At 44.6% G+C, this 17,154-nt stretch overlaps 1 protein-coding gene across 2 annotated transcripts in view; it reads left to right on the plus strand.

Moving 5' to 3' along the window:
- The window catches only part of SHC3 (SHC adaptor protein 3), a 105,695-nt gene that overhangs the window by 9,632 nt on the left and 78,909 nt on the right, over positions 1–17,154 (plus strand). The gene's annotated exons all lie outside the window — the stretch shown is intronic.

Raw genomic sequence — 17,154 nt, forward strand, 5'->3', positions numbered from 1 at the left:
TAGGGACCACGGTGGTAAATGGGGACACGCGTGAATAGAAAGAGCCAGTGCGCTTTGCGTCCTTCCCACATCAGCTGTGACGTGGCTTTAGCGGCGACAACGGCGTGTGTTTCTGGGGTATTTCTCGCCTCTCCTCCTCTGACTTTGAAGAGCAGATGCGGCCTATTGCACTGCTGTGATTTTCAGATGAAACAGAGCACAGTGGCTTCCTTTTAACTGATCCCTGGTCATACTTCCTCCCTGTGACTCAGCGTCCTCGCCGTCCGTGAGGCGGATGACACATGCCACCAGCCAGCACTCACAAAGGCTTCTTGGCTCCTTTGCTGAAAGCCTAGATGGCACTTGTGTTAATATTATTTTCTCCGCGAGATGAAAGATGGAGAGAGGAGGAAGCTGGGACGCAGGGTTTGCTGAGCCTGCAGGGCCGGCTTCCTCCCCGGCCGGGAGTGGGAAGAGACCCGACAAAGGAGACGGGAAAGCCGAAAAGCAGGTCGTCATCTGTTTCAGCGGCCAACCCACTTGTCCCCCCCCCGCCCAGGCTGTCCTGCGGCGCCCACCCGCGTGGCCCCGTGCCCGCCGCACCAGCCCGTGTGGGTGCCACAGCTCCAGCAGGTGCCCGGGGCCGCCGGCCACGACAGCTTCACTTTGCTCTTCACCTTCTGCTTCCCTGAGGCGCCTCTGAGCCTCAGGTCACTCGTCGTCGGACGTGGGGTCAGCTGGGAGCGGGCCTGGCGGGGAGCCCTGACTGTTGGCGGCTGGGGCCGCCCGTGGCTCTGGTCCTTGAGCCCCGCAGAGCTGCGCTGGGGAGTGAGGGCCGGCCGCGGCCTCCTGTGTGGGAGAGGTCGGTCCTCTGAGCAGACCGGCCGCAGCCCTGCTCAGCCCGCCTCCTGACAGGTGACCTGCCCACGGGGCAGGGCTGCAGACACAGCAAGGACCAGCGGCCTTCCTGGCCCCCGCCTCGGGCTCCCAGCTGTAGGTGACCACTGGCGCCAGCCTGTCTTGGAGGGACCTGAATGACTCGGCACAACCCGCCGCTGGTGGGAAGCCTTTGGGAGGAAGCAGCCTGCGTGGGGGCCGCAGACGTGGTCAGGGTGGGTGGGTCTGTGCGGCCGCAGCTGGTGGCGTCAGGTCCAAGGTGACCGGCGTTGGTTAAGAGCTTGCCAGCTGCCCTATAAGCCAGTGAACAGAGCCACACTGTCACAGGGCTTCAGGCAGCATTTATCATGATGCCGAGTTGTTCTGGCAGGTGGATTATGAACGATTTTAATTTTTTGATGCTGTTAGTATTTTCCAAAGTTTTGTACAATGAACACATGTGATGTATCAGAAGAAGGTGAGCATTAATGATAAAATAATTTCAGGGGCTCTCTTAATAGCAATGATCCTTTGTTTTTATTTTTTTTTTATTTTTTTTTTTTAAATATTTTTTTTTTAATTTTTTATTTATTTATGATAGTCACACAGAATGAGAGAGAGAGAGGCAGAGACACAGGCAGAAGGAGAAGTAGACTCCATACACCGGGAGCCCGACGTGGGATTCGATCCCGGGTCTCCAGGATCGCGCCCTGGGCCAAAGACAGGCGCCAAACCGCTGCGCCACCCAGGGATCCCTGATCCTTTGTTTTTAAAAAAAGATTTTATTTATTTATTCCTGAGAGACACAGAGATAGAGGCAGAGACACAGGCAGAGGGAGAAGCAGGCTCCATGCTGGGAGCCTGATGTGGGACTCGATCCCAGGACCTCAGGATCACCCCCTGAGCCAAAGGCAGGTGCTCCACCTTGAAGTCACCCAGGTGCCCCTCAATGATCTTTTTAAAAAAATGTTTTTATTCAGTTTGTAGTAAACCATGCAACCTTAAATGTTCAGCTCGGTGAGCACATGTATGTGAAGATGATGCCCACATAGGCACCTGACCAAGATCTAAAGCATATTCCCAGGCCCTACTGGGCTCCCTCGTGCCCCAGCCATCAGCAGGGTCTCCAGTATTCTGACTTCTGCCACCACTGATTATGTTGAATGAAAAAATACTTAACAATATTGGTCAAATTGGTGTTGTTAGGTGTGGCCGATCCTTTAGCGTGAATAGTAATTTTTTTAAAAAAATTAAGGCTATTTTTATGGACATTTTATAAGTATATACCTTTAATGATCTATGATCCTATGTAAAGTAGATTAGGAAAATTAATTAAATCTAGAGTTAGCCTTTTCTCGAATATATGTATATAAACAGTAATAGCAAGTAAGCGTCCTAGACCAAGTCACTTTGGAACCTCTAATTATTCCAGAGCAATACTAGGCTGAATTTGGCTTGAACCTAAACTTGCCACATTCTGTAGGTTGATGACATTTGAGCTCTGATGAGGTGGGTAGTAGCACCTGCTCAGGTGCCCTGGTCCCCACTGGGGATTTGGAAGAGATGAAGTTCACAACCCGCACCGGGCTTGGGTCCTCACAGGTTGCTGGGTGATGTCATAGATGAGACTGGGGCAGGGGCTTGTTTATACTGATTTTTACACCCCCCAGCTTCTGCGCTGATTTCTCAGAGAACAATTCCCCACATGTGGCCCCCTCCCCGATAGACTCTGAAACCATTCAAATCACTAGAGGGCAGCTTCACGAACAACAAAATCCCAGTGTGGGTGTCACTGACTTTCACTGTAAATCCAGGCGTCCATGTACAACAGGATGCCTGTGGATACTTTTAGTTAACAAGGGTTAGTTTCCTTTTATGGGAGCAATACTAATTGCAGAAAAAAATCGAAAATAGAGAAAAGTGAAAGAAAAAATTAAAATCAACTGTAGGGACGCCTGGGTGGCTCAGCAGTTGAGCATCTGCCTTCAGCTCAGGTCATGATCCTGGGATCTTGGGATCAAGTTCCACATTGGGCTCACTGCAGGGAGCCTGCTTCTCCCTCTGCCTGTGTCTCTGCCTCTATGTCTCTCATGAATAAATAAAAATAAAATATTAAAAAAATCACTGTAATCACAGTCTTCCATGATGTCCTCTATTCAAATTTCCATGACTTTTTTCATCCTTTATTTTCATTTATGCAAAATTGAGAATCAGGCTCAGTGATTTCTCCAGATCATTAAATATTATTGGAAGGCATGGTTTTTAATAGTTGCATAATACCCTACCCCATTAATGTATTTTACCTTACTTCAACATTGTCCCATTTTTGAATATATAGGCTGTTTCTATTTATCATGATCAAAATCGAATATTTGGTCATTCATTCATTTATTCAACAAATTGCACCAAGCTTATATTATGTGTCAGTCCCCGTATAGGTGCTGACAACATAATTGGGAATAAAAAAAAGAGATGTGGTCTTTGCTGTCCTGGCACCTGCGTTCTGGGGAAGATGTCAGAGACTAACCATATAAACAAACAAATCAAATGCAGGCTTAATTAAATCATGAATCAAATAATTTTAAAAAATACATCAAAAATACTATTTTTGGCCCAAAATAGCCAAACCCATCTTGATGAAGAAGAACAAAGTTAGAGGACTCACATTTTCTGATCTAAAGGAATATATTACTGGCCTAAGTATCAACACTTAGATCAATGGAACGAAATTAGGAGACCAGAAGTAAGCCTTTACATTTATGTTGATTTTTGTGCCAAGGCCGTTCAACAGAGCATTGTCTTTTCAGTAGGTGGTGTGGGACACCTGGGTGTCCACATGGGAAAGAATGAGGTTGGAGCCTTTCTCACATCATTTTACAAAAATGAACTCCAAATGGATCAAAGGCGTAAATGTAAGAGCTAAAACCATAAAACCCATAGAAAACACACAAGGGTAAATATTCATGACCTTAGATTAGGCTATGGTTCCTTAAATATGACCCCAAAAGCACAGGCAACAGCAAGAAAAATAGATAAATTGAATGTTATGAAGATGAAAAACGTTTGTGCTTCAAAGGACATCACGAAGAAAGAAAGACAACCACAGAATGGGAGAAAATATTTGCAAGTCGTGTGTCCGATGAGGGACTGGCATCCAGAATATATAAAGAACTATTTCACTTCAATAATAACAATAAAAATAACCCAATTCAAAAATAAGCAAAGTAATTGAATAGACATCTCTCTGAAAAAGACATACAGATGGCCCATAAACATGTGAAAAGATGCTCTGCGTCATCAGGGAATTGCAAATCGAAACCACCATGAGATCCCCCCTCACGCCCACTAGGTCAGCTAAAATTAAGAAGACGGGTGATAACAAGGGTGTCAGGAATTGGAACTCCTACATGGGTGACAGGGATGTAGAGCACTGCAGCTGCTTTGGAAAACCTGCGGTTCCTGCAAAGTATAAACAGAGTTACCACGTGACCCACGATTCCACCCGCAGGGCTATGCCCATGAGCACTGAGAACCTACGTTCACACAAAGGCTCCTCTGTGGGTGTTCACAGCAGAAGTCCTCGTCATCCCTGGATGTGGAAACAACTCAGGTGTCCACCAGCTGTGAACGGAGAAGCAGAATGTGGTGGGTCCATACAATGGATTAGTATTCAGCTATAAAAAGACGTGAAATGATGACACCTGCTACAGCATTGATGGGCCGTGAAAACATTGTGGCTGGTGAGGAAGCCAGACACATACTGCGTGATTCCACGCAGTATATAGGGAAAGTCCAGAACCGTCACCTCTGCAGAGACGGGACGCGGATTAGGGGTTGCCAGGAGCTAGGGGTGGGGAGTGACTGCTGATGAGTCCCCATCCGGGCTTCTTATGACAATGTTCTGGAATTAAACAGTCGTGGTGGTTGGACCACGTCTGTTATGAATATCCTGAAAATGACAGGGATTCAACACTTCAAAAGGGTGAATTCTGATGGCATGTGAATTATATTCAATAAAACGTAATCACACAAAAAATGCAGTCATGCTAAATAAAATGAGTCTAAGTGACTTCTTGGAGGATCTGAGGTCCCAATGTAAATGGCGTTCGTCTAGATGAGGATGAATGAAGGTGCTCTGGATACAGGGGTGCAGTGAGTAGGTTCTCAGGAGGGCGAAGGGGCAGCACCTGTTCTGACTGCACCCTTCCACATTGCCCTGGATGAGACGAAAGAGACGGGGTATTGAAAGTCAATAAAATAAAATCTCTGTCAATAAAATTTCCGAAGTGGTAACATTCATTGTAAAAATTATGATATTCGGATAAATAACAAAATGAAAAATAAATCACCTATCACGGCATCCTGCAGAGTTGGCAAAGAGGCAGGAGAAAGATGCTCCTTTCTTTGAGCGGGTGTGTCTGTTGGTGCAAGTTTTACGAAAAGCCAGTTGCAAATGCTTATTGCTGGAACGTGCTGTGGATGAATAGTGGATGTTGGGAGTCTGGGGTCTATCACCAGAGCCGATGATCTGTAGCGTAACGCTGCTGGCTTAAACCCACGCCGTCTTGTGTATTTCTCAGAGTCAAGTCAACCCATTCTACAGATGAAGAAATAGGGACTCAGAAATATCTGGAGGCTCGCACAGTGGTCACCGTGAAGTGGGTGTGTAACCTAGGGCTGTACGCGTCCAGAGTCCACTCATGCCTGACTGCCACGCAAAATACACAAATAAGTGCACGTTTTTCAGGGCTTGGTCATGTGCCAGAACAGCAACTGTTGTCTCGTGCTTTTCACGGAACAGGAGACAGAGGAGTGACGTTGGAGGCCAGGGGTTTTTCTTGTTCACTTTTGTGTCCAGTGCTGGGCACGTGAAAGCACTGAGTGAGCGTTGAATTGTGTAATGATGGTATACTTGACTTCAGAGGGCACATGCCAGTTAACATTCAGACTTAGAGACTAGGTGGTGAACTCACAGAATTTATGTTCATCTTAAAATTATAGAAAATCATTGGGAAACTCTAAGCGGGTGATTCAATCAAGAAAATTGAATCAACTGTTGATCTTTTTGGGGATGCACCCGTAGCCCCAACTGAATTACCTGCAGTGATGTCCAGGATGCCGCCCTAGGTGGGGAAAGATATGCACCCCTGTAAACTGAGAGGAGATATTGAATTTTATAGCAGAGGTTTTATAGTCTACATGTTTTTCCTTGAAAAAAAATTTTTTAAACTTTTTTTGGAGGTGATTACAGACCTATTTGTTGTAAATATAGTGTCTTTTTTTGTTCCTTTCTTCCTTCACTGGGATCAGCATCCTCCCTTTCTCTGTCACTGCTCCAAACCTGCAAATGCACACCCTGGTCAGTCACTCAAACTGATTCAGCTAGGCAGAGAGGCCTCCAGAACAGTCAGGTGTCTGAATTCCAGAATAACTTCAGGGAAACACAGAGAACGTTCAAATACATTACATATCACGAAGCAGCACAAATTGGTACTAATAAATGAAATAAACAGTTAATAGAAAATTATGGCTCAAGAGATTCCTGCATGATCAAATGAAGTGATACAAGCCATCCACTTCTGAGCCCTGGGGGCGGGGGGTGTATGGGAAGCATCTCTACATTGGTTGGCCCTTGGTGAATGCATTCAATAAACATTCACTTTGTATCCATTACATGGAGGCATTAGGAAAGTGGACAGGGATAAAGACATGGCCCTGCAGAGTCCTCTGGATGACAATATGTAAGTGGGTGCTGGAGCCAGCAATTAGATTTGGGGACAATGGCCCAGGACACTCACTGGACATTTTGGAGGCGAGCCAGGTCTTAGGGAATTGACAAGGAGGAAGGGAGGACAATGGCAGAGTCTGTAAAGGTTTAAATGTTCTTGGTTTTGAGTCTTGGCAACCAGACTTCCTTACGTTGTCCGGACCAAGCACTGAGACATTGTCCAACAGAAGGAGGCTCCGCGCACAGAGGTGCGGGCTCCGTGGACGCAGAACACAGAAAGTATGCTCGTGGGCTAAGGAACGCTGCTGCCTGAGGCGGGGATGGCTCTTCCTCGGTGTCTTATCTTTGATGGGGACCATTAGGGACTGATTGGCGAGGCTGGAGAAGGGGGAAGAGAGGAGGGGAAGCAAGGAAGAGAGGAGGGATGCAAGTTTGCAAGCAGGGGAAATCACTTATGTGGACACAGGCCGTGGGATGTACGAAATGCTTGGTGCGGTCGGAGCGTAGGTGGGGAGGTGGCGTGTGAAGCCCACACAGCAGGGGAACCACAGGCCGACCGTTTATTCACGTTTATTCGCCTGCGATCCCAACTAGGATGCATCCTCAGTCAGTGCGCAAGCTCTCTCACCGTGTCCGCGTCAGGCACGGGTGGGGGCTGGGTCCGCCAGCTGCGGGACAGCGGTGGTGTGCAGTTGCCGCCCTCCTGTCTTGGTTGCTGTGCCACCACCACCTCAAGTGGCGACATGGCAATTTGTTTATCCATCACAGATACCTGATTGTCCTTCCAGTTTTGGGGTTTCGTGAACACTGCTACCATGAGTATGTGCATTTCTTTGGTGGGCAGATGGATTTGTCCCTCTTGGAGTGGAGGTGCTGGGTCACAGGGAAGGCACGTGTTCGGCTTCTGGAGAAAACACGGCCCTGTTCCCCTAGATTTTGCCTCCATCTTAGCTCTGGCCAGCATTCACGCTGCAACTGAAGACAGGAGTCGCCTTTCCTCTGAGTATCTGCCACTTGAAATTACCTTAAAATGTAACATACAACGTGAACTACTAGTATTTCTCTAACACAAGCTCTGATGCCTGCAGTTAATCGGTGTTTTCCCCCAAAGGAGATGAGATGTCCTTCCATTCCCCACCATTGCCACCCTCCCTCCGCCATGCTTGGTCCACTTTCCAGAATGACATGGGGCTTTAGCTTGAGATGACTGTCCTATGAGTACACAGCCAAAGACCTACGTAGACGTAACCATTTCATTGGCGATTGCTTCCCATTTCCTTGTCTTGGCTTTATTTCAATTCCTGCTTGAGTACAACCTCAACTAATTCCTTTAGAGAGAGTCCCTGTGTGGTAAACTGAGTCTGCATGTATCTGAGAGCATTCTCCACTTTTCCCTTACTCCTCCAGGAGAGTTACCTGGGCCTTGAAGCCAAGTTCAGAAAATTATTCTCCCTCAGAATTTGGAAGCTAGGACTCTATTGTCTTTTTAAAGACGCCTCTTGGGCAGCCCCGGTGGCCCAGCGGTTTAGCGCCACCTTCAGCCCAGGGTGTGATCCTGGAGACCCGGGATCGAGTCCCATGTCGGGCTCCCTGCACGGAGCCTGCTTCTCCCTCTGCCTCTGCCTCTGCCTCTCTCTCTGTGGCTGTCATAAATAAATAAAATATTTTTAAAAAATTAAAAAAAATAAAGATGTTTCTAATAGTCGCCGAGGGTAGAAATCATTGGGGTTAACGATTCATAAAGTCTCCCAACATTCTCCAGCCAGGAAAGTTTGGCAGCTCAGGAGCAGTTCCGGTTAATTGTCAGCTCCCAGAAGCTGCGTGGGACCTTGCCACTCCTAGATAGTAGATGGTCCAAATCGCTCCTGCCAGAGCCCCAGGACTGTGACTCGCTGGCCTGATTGGGGTCCCATCCCCACCCCATCCCCAACCTTAGCGAGTCCAGGGGATGGAATTCAAAGATGCCCATCTGAGAGGTGTGGCTGATTTCACTGAGCAAGGTGACGCCCCAGAGGGCCGAAGAGGGAGGTCTCAGATCCCTTGGAGTTAGAGTCTCCAGATGTCTGTGGCCACTTTGCAACCAAGTCTGCATCATAGCATAGAGGTCCATGTTTATAAGCATGATCTTTTTTTTTTTTTTGTGGAAAGTGTTTAAATGTAATTGTATGAGTAATAGATGGATAAGTTCTCGTTATAAAAAGTTTAAACAATGAAGAAGCCTCAGAAGTAAGGCCTCCTTCCTAAGGCTCCTTGTGGAGCAACTGCTCCCTCTTCATCTGTTCTCATGTCTCCAGGGGTGGACCCAGTGAAGCAAGTCCTTCCTCTTGAATCTGGGCTGACTCTGTGACGTGCTTTAACCAGTACAATGTGGGTGAAGTGACAGCGTCTCCTGGAGACTCTGAGCTTAAATCATTTTAAAATGGCTGCATTCAGAATCATAGCTTGGGTGGGCCTGAGTATCTGGCTGTGCACGAATGGACAAACATTCGAGAAGGGAGTTCACATTGTCAGTCTGTGCAGGCAGTGAAGCAATGGATGTTTTGTAGGACAATTTCACGCACTCACACATGAATCAAGTTCTACAAATGATGCTGTTGGGTCAAAGGGAAGTATGTTTTCCATTTCCATAGATAACTCCAGAGAGTCTTCCAAAAAGTTTTCACCAAATTACCGGAACATGAGGGAGGACCCTCTCTCCTGCTTCCTCACCCAGTTTGACCACTCAGCAGGGTGAAAAATGATCTCTCTGTTTGAAATGAACTCTCTGTTTGGGTTTATTTTAATTGCTCTGATCACTGGTCTTTGCAGAGGCATGTTGGCCAGCTGTCTTCCTTTGTGGATTTCCTGTTTGTGTTCTTGACTACTGTTTTCTCTTGAGTTGATGGGCTTACTTAATGACCCATAGAAACTCTTAGAGTAGCCTGGTCATTAATTTTTTCCCCTGTTAAATTGATTGCATTTTAAAAAATTGATTGCATTTTTCTTAATCTTTCACTTGCCTTTTCATATTTATATTCCTTGTCTTTTCTTATAAAAATTAACAATTTTTATTGTTGTATTTTTATTTATTGTTGTAACAAGTTACATCATGGCCTTTGAGTTTTAGATCTTGTTACAGAAATAGTATTCTGTGGTTTCTTATAATGCTTTTGTGCATTTGTTCCTTAGCTTTAGCTCTTTAATCCTTTCGGGATATATTTTTGGGGATGGGGTAAGGTGAGCGTGTTGTAGAGGGTGTGCCATTCCTACGCCTTACCCAGCCTTACTCAGCTGCGTGGGAAGGCCGTCTGGGTGTGGGGCCTGTCAGGTATTCACTTTATCGGCTCTGCCTCTTTTCTTCCCTGATTCCCACAGATGTGTCTGCATTTGTCTCTCAGCCCCACTGAGATGAGGAAACCGAAGGGACTCCATGAGAGAAAACCTGTTTTAAATTTTTTTCCTTTTGCTTCTTTTCCAGCTTCTATCTTACTGGGAACTGCACCCCCACCCCAGTCTACACATACCTTGCATCACAGATCGTGTCTGTCCTCCTTGTAAGGGACAAGGGGTCAGAGATTTCTCTAGAACATCTCACATCTAAGGAAGAGCCAGGGGAGAATGATTGGAAGCCATCACATGTGTGTTCCTGAGAATCAGGGCTAGACACCTTGGACGCCAGGGCCCCCTGACTCCAAGGAATAACACTTGGGCCTTCGTCTTTGTTTTAACTGTTCCTGGATGTCTGTGGGGATGCGTGTACCAGACCGACCATCCTTAGTAACAATCCCCAGGACCACAAAGACGAGACTCCCTCCTCTCTTTTCCATGTCTCCGGGATGCTCTGTCTATATCTCTCTTTCTATAAGTTCACCATATTCTGTTATCACCTCCTGCTTGCTCGAATTTGACTTCTAACCTTCCTGCAGCCCAGGGCCTCTTGGCTGGTCCTGCGGGAGCCCCTCTGGGTCCCCAGGCCCCATGTGTGGCATCACCCTTCTCACTGCACGATTATTCACAAGTCAGTAGCACTGGTTCTTTGTTGTTCTCTTCTTCCTCACAAACTTACTTGTGTTCTTTAGAATCTTCCTGTATGATTCAACCTTGGAATTAATTTTTCAAGTTCTGGGAAAAAATCCTGTTGGGACTTTGGGTGGCATCACAGTAAAATCATAGATTGATTTGGGAGAGAATTGGCATGTGTTTACTATGATATCTTGCAGTCCAGAAAGCATGATACATCTTCCCACAGATGGAGGTTTTCTTTTATTTATTCATCCTCCATTAAAGGTTTTCTTTAGTTTGATCTTGCACGTTTTTTAAGCTTAATTCATGTTATGTTTCCAACAATCGTAAATGAGACAATCACCCCCTTGGAGCTCTGGTTTCTTTCACTGGCCTTTGCCTGGTCAAGAATCTGCTGTCTTGTCAGCCTAGTCTTTGTCACTCCATTTAATGCACATTGTTTTTAACTGGTGTGAAAGCTCTGCCTTTTAATTGGTGAGTTTGATCGATTTACGATTCTTATGACTACTGAGATTTTGGACCTGTTCCTATTTTTCCTGTCTTTCATTTGTGCACTTCTGGCTTTCCGCTGGACTGCTTTTATTTGCTTCCTCCTCCTGTTCTCTCACAGTTTGGCAATCAGGTATCCTATTTTGCTTTTTTTAATGGATTTTACAGTTTTTTTTTTACATGTTACATAAATGTACATTGTTTTTGCTGCTGCAGTTATGAGTGCTCAGCGTGCTTCTCCAGCTCTAACCTCTGTTTTATGTCTGCCCCAACCAGCTGAGTTGGGGTCTTCTGAGATTTAGCTCCCTGTCACTGTAAAAAAAAAAATTTACCTTATGTGTCAGTAATTATTAAGCATCAGGCGTACCTGTGATTTTTGTTGATTCTTTCCCTATTATTTTCCTCCTAGCCCACATCCTCCTGTTTTTTGTATTCATTGTTCTTCTGAAATAATTCTTTCAGGGAGTATCTGTGGGTGGTTAACTTTCTGAGTCCTCGCTTTGTCCTCCCACTTGAATGCCAGTTTGGGTGGATATAAGATTCTTGGCTCGATACTGCTCTTCCTCAGACTTCCGATGGTGGTGTTTGTCTTCTTGTATCGAGTGTGCAAGAGAAGTTGCTCTGTAAGTAACCCGTGTCTCTTCCCCTCACAGAACGCTTGCAGGATGCTTCTTTCTGGGTCTTCTTTTTGTCCTGAAACTGAGCTGCCATGTCCACAAGTGGGTCTTTTCATATTTCTTTTGGGAGCCTTGAAAATATAGATACTCCTGTTTCTAATACTGAACACTTTATTTTCTGTGTTCTTGAATATTTCTTCTCCTCTGTTTCTTTCTTTCGTTTTCCTGGATTTCATATGAGGCAGATGCAAGAAGCTTTGGATCCAAACTCCAAGACTTTACAGTTTCTTTTGTATGTCTTCCAACCCTGCTGGGAGGTTTTCTGGGTCCCATTGTCCAGTTTCCATAGTTCTTTGTACATCTCTGGAGCCTATTGATTGAATTTTCTATTTACATCCTAAATCAATAGACTTTCTCTCTGCTGGTGAAAGCCAGATAGACGTGCAATGGAAAAATCAAAATGTCACCCCCAATGGTAACCAAAATTTTAAAAAAACGCCTTGGAATACACTGGAGAAGAAAAGCACAGGATATATGTCATAAAGACCACAGAGTCCTACAAAAGGCAATAAATATCTAAAATGGAGACAATGCTATGATTAGGGATAAAAAAACTTAAGAGCAAATATAAGTTCTTCTTAAGGTAGTATGAACTTTCCATTATAATCTGGTTTTTGAGGGGTGGAGGAACTTCACAACATGATTTTAAAGTTCTTAAGGAAAAATACACACAAGATATGTGGAATTGACATAGGGAGTGTAACAGGATTGAGGTCAGGTAAAGGTCCACACAGAAAATAGAATTTAATATACCGAGAAGTTGGCGCATCACCGCAGGAAGATGTGGATAAATCATTATTAGATCGGTGGTACTGACATAAATAATAGTCAGTCTGGAGGCTGACTTTATTAACTCATGCCATGTTCTGTACAGACAGATGAACTCCAAATACACTAAAAAGCCAAATGAAAAACATTAAATAAAACATGTCGGGATCCCTGGGTGGCTCAGCGGTTCAGTGCCTGACTTCAGCCCAGGGCATGATCCTGGAAACCTGGGATGGAGTCCCATGTCGGGCTCCCTGCATGGAGCCTGCTTCTCCCTCTGCCTGTGTCTCTGCCTCTCTCTCTCTCTCCCTCTGTCTCTCATGAATAAATAAATAAAATCTTAAAAAAAAAAAACACGTCAAGAAGTGGGATGCCTGGGAGGCTCAGTCAGTTAAGTGTCCAAGTCTTGGTTTTGGCTCAGGTCATGATCTCTGGGCCATGAGATCGAGCCCAGCGCTGGGCTCTGAACCCAGTGGGAGTCTATTAGAGGATTCTTTCTCTCCATCTGCCCCTTCCCCCACTCACACGCACACGTGCCCTGTCTCTCTCTCTCTCAAATAAATAAAATTTAAAAACATAAAGAAGTGAATGCATAGGTAAGTAATAAATAAATATTGTTAAATACAATTTAGGAGAGAGAGTATCATGACCTTGAGCAACCCAGGACCCTCCAGAGCCACACAGAACATGTGGCAGACATGTGATTACAGGAATTACTACTATATTCCTACAGTAACAACTGTGTCAGGTAAAATGTAGAAACCATCAAAAGAAACATGATTGAACAGGAGATTATCATCCCATTAATCTACAATAAGAAGATAAGGAATATAATAAGAAACTAGGCCAAAGATAACAGCAGTTAGCTAAAAGAAAAAAGAGCGAAAATGGCCAACACCCATGCGAGAAAAATCACATATCCTTATAGATATCAGGGAAATGCAAATTAAAAAGAAAATGAAGTACTTTTGCCCATGACAGTCAAAGATTCAGAGATCAATGCTATACAGTGTTAAAGGATAGACATAGGCTTGCTTACACGTTGATAGTAAGAGGGCAAATTGCTGCAGACCTTGGGGCATGATCAAGTCTGTGACATCACACTCACCTTGCACTTACGTGTGACAGTGGTGGTAATTGTACAACTCCTTGGAGTTCGTTGTGGTCTTCGTGTAACTCTGGGGCAGCAGTGGTGGCTGTAATCCCATAACTCTGAGAGCGGTGGGGGTAATGACACAGCTGCTGCTGCTGGTGGTACCTACAGAACTCTGAGAAGTTATTTACACACAACTGCAGAGGTGGTGGGGGTAGTTATGTAAGTGTGCTGGTCACGGTGCTCACAGAATTCCGTAGTGTTGGTTGTGGTGCATATGTAGCTGTGTGTGATGTTGGTGGTGTTCATATACTTCTATGACATTGTGGTTTCCACACAACTGTGGTGGTGGTGGAGATATGCCCATTTGCCGTGGTGTTGACATAATCATGTAGTGCAGCGGCAGTATTCCACATAACTCCACAACCGTGGCGACGGTGGTGTTCACATAATTCTCCTACTGTGGTGGTACTATCCACATCACTGTGAAGTTTGTTATGGTAGTTGTATAAGCCTGCTGTGGTGGTCATGATATTCCATACCTGCAATGGTGTGGTGATGATGAAATTCAAATGTCACTGGGGTGTTGGTCACGGTAGTCACACAACTCTGTGGTCGTGTTGGTGGTAGTGTTCCCATAATTGCATCGTTGGCTGTCTGTTCACATACTCTATGGTCATGGTATCCACAGAGCCCTGTGATGGTGCTGGTGCTTGTGTGCACATAATCTATAGCTGTGGTAGTTGTACTTCCGTGACATTATTGCTGGTGTTGTTCCCGTGACTCTTTGAGGTTGGTCATGGTGTTTACATACCACCATGATGATGGTGGAGGTGGTAGTCAAATAACTATGTGACAGTGGTCTTGTATTCACATGACCCTGCAATGTTGGTGGAAGTTGTGTTCACATGGTCTGTGAAGCTCAACCTGGTGTTCCTACCACCCTGCAATATTTGTTTGTCACCGCAGTGGAATAACAGAGGGAAATTGATGGTGCTAGTCATGTATCTTGTGACAGTGGTGATGGTATAATTCGGACAACCCTGTGATCTGCTCATGGTGTCTACACAACTCTATGATGATGGTGGTGTTGGAATTAATGCGTCATTGCAAGGTGGTGGGATTCATGTAAATCTGTGACTTTGGTCAGGAGAGTCACATAACTCTCCTGGTTCATGGTCATGATATTCACAAGGCTCTGTGACAGTGGTGGTGACAGTATTTGCATAGCTCTGTGGTGATGGTTGTGGTGTTCGTGTGTCTCTGTGATGGCCATGGTGGTGGTATTCTGCTAGATCTGCCATGGTGGTTGTGGTATTCAGATAACTCCGCACAGCAGTAGTGAATAGTCTTCCCATAACCCAGAAATGGTGGTCATGGTATTCGTACAAATTTTCAGGGCTGGTGTGGCCTCCACATAACCCTGTGTTGGTGGTCATGGTACCCACATAACTGTGAGCCTATTGGTTGTAGTCACATAATTCTGATGTCAGTGACAATATACACAGACTTCTTCAATTACTTTGATCATTTTACCATAAATCTGAGATGTTATTGCTGGTGTGTTCAAATAAGTGCAGTGATGCTTGTGGGTGTATTTATGGTGTTGGTGGTAGTCACATAATTCTACAGTGGTCATGATACCTATATTATATAACTGCAGTGGTGGTGTGGGGATACATATATTTATGTACAGCCATGCGTGTTATCCATAAAACTCTGTGATGACCATCATGGCATTTATGTAGCTCTGCAATGTTGGTGGATTTGGTATTCACATAGTTCTGCAACTTTAGTCATGGTAGCACTCAACTGTGAGACTGGATGCGGCATCCAGATAATTCTGCGATAGTTGTCGTCATGGTGCTTAAATATCGCTGCAGTGTTGCAGATGGTGTTCACATAATGGTGACAATGTTCATAGTATTCCCATTTCTCTGTGATGGTGATGGTTGTATTCACATAATATAACTTTGGTTGTGGTATTCAATAGCTCTTTGATGGTGGTGGGCATTAATATTCAGGTGTCTGTAGCGGTTCTCGTCATAATCACATGTCTGTGATGGTGGTCATGGGGTACTCCCATAAGTCTGCAGTTGCGGATGTGAAATTGCATCAATGCAGTGGCAGGGGTGATGTATTCACATACCTTTGAAAGGTAGTGGTGTTGGTGTTGACACCATTCTGCCACTTGGGTCATACTAATTATTCCACTCTGTAACATTGCTGGGGGGGTACTCACATAGCTCAGGACATTGTTGTGTTGTCCCCATGCTGTGACAGTAATGGATGTGGCAATCCCATAACTCTGCTAAGTGGGTTGTGGTCCTCACATATCTGAGTGACAGTGGTTGTTGTATTCATATACCCCTGCCACGGTGGTGATGGCATCCACACAACTGTAATAGCAGTGGTGGTGCTCCCACACTCTGCACTGTTGTTCTTACTTCTCATATAACTTGTGGCATCATTGTGGTACTCACGGAGCTCTGGGATGGTGGATGTGGTATTCGTGTAACTCTGTAACTTTGGTGGTACTAGGAGTCCTGCGGTGCTCATCCTGATATACACATAAGTCTATGACGTTGGTCATTGTAATCATGAGACTCTGCAGTGTTGGGGGTCATCTGATTTGTGTACCTCTGTGATGTTGTTCATCGTAACTCTATGACTGGGGTGGTGGTGGTATTTCAAGAACTGTGAGATGTGGCGGTGGTGTTGGTATCACATAACTGCACGTTAGTTGGAGCAATAGTCACATTTTATGGGTATAGAGGCTTAGGTTCAGAGAATTTTAAAGTTTTGCTTAAAGTTACATAACAAAATATGACAGAGTCAGGCTCCAATTCAGGTTTTCTGAATAATTCAAATGCAGTCTTTTCTGTACTACAGCATGAGGTCTCTTCCTGCAAAGTCTAAATTTAAAGGCATTTGTATAAAACATCTGTCCTTCAAACTCCTAAGGGCTTTGGAACACAAATATTGTATCTCTACTATTTTAGTTGTTTATCTACAGCTTTCGTTATGTCCATATATTTACATACGCACACACACTTACATGTGTGAAACTGATTAAAAATTTAGCTACAAATTTAGATGTGTAAATTGAAACTTCTGAAAGTTTGTGTTACATAATGCAGAAGAGGGCTTTCTGGTAAACCAAAATAAAGCAACTATGAGGGTAATGTATATAGAGTTTGTTGACAGAATCCAAAATATATTTATTAAGTAATGAAGTTTAATATTGTTCAAAATGTTGGTATTATAGTGTTTTAATTCTTTCTTTAGAAATTATAAACTTCTAGACCCTTGTAAAGGACTAGAAATACGATGTTGGGGTCTGTGTGGTGGTTACACACAGGTATGTGTTTAAGTAATACTTGAATTATGCCCTTAAGATTTCTTTTTTTTTTTTTGCCCTTAAGATTTCTGCCTTTTGTGGGATATGTTATACCTCAACAAAAGTCTTTGAAAATGTACTATTAAATAAAATGCAAATACTCATGGATCTCAGAAGAGTCAAGTCTAGTGCCAGCATAGAC

This window comes from Nyctereutes procyonoides, unplaced genomic scaffold, assembly GCF_905146905.1.
Source record: "Nyctereutes procyonoides isolate TBG_1078 unplaced genomic scaffold, NYPRO_anot_genome, whole genome shotgun sequence".
NCBI classification, from domain to species: domain Eukaryota; kingdom Metazoa; phylum Chordata; class Mammalia; order Carnivora; family Canidae; genus Nyctereutes; species Nyctereutes procyonoides.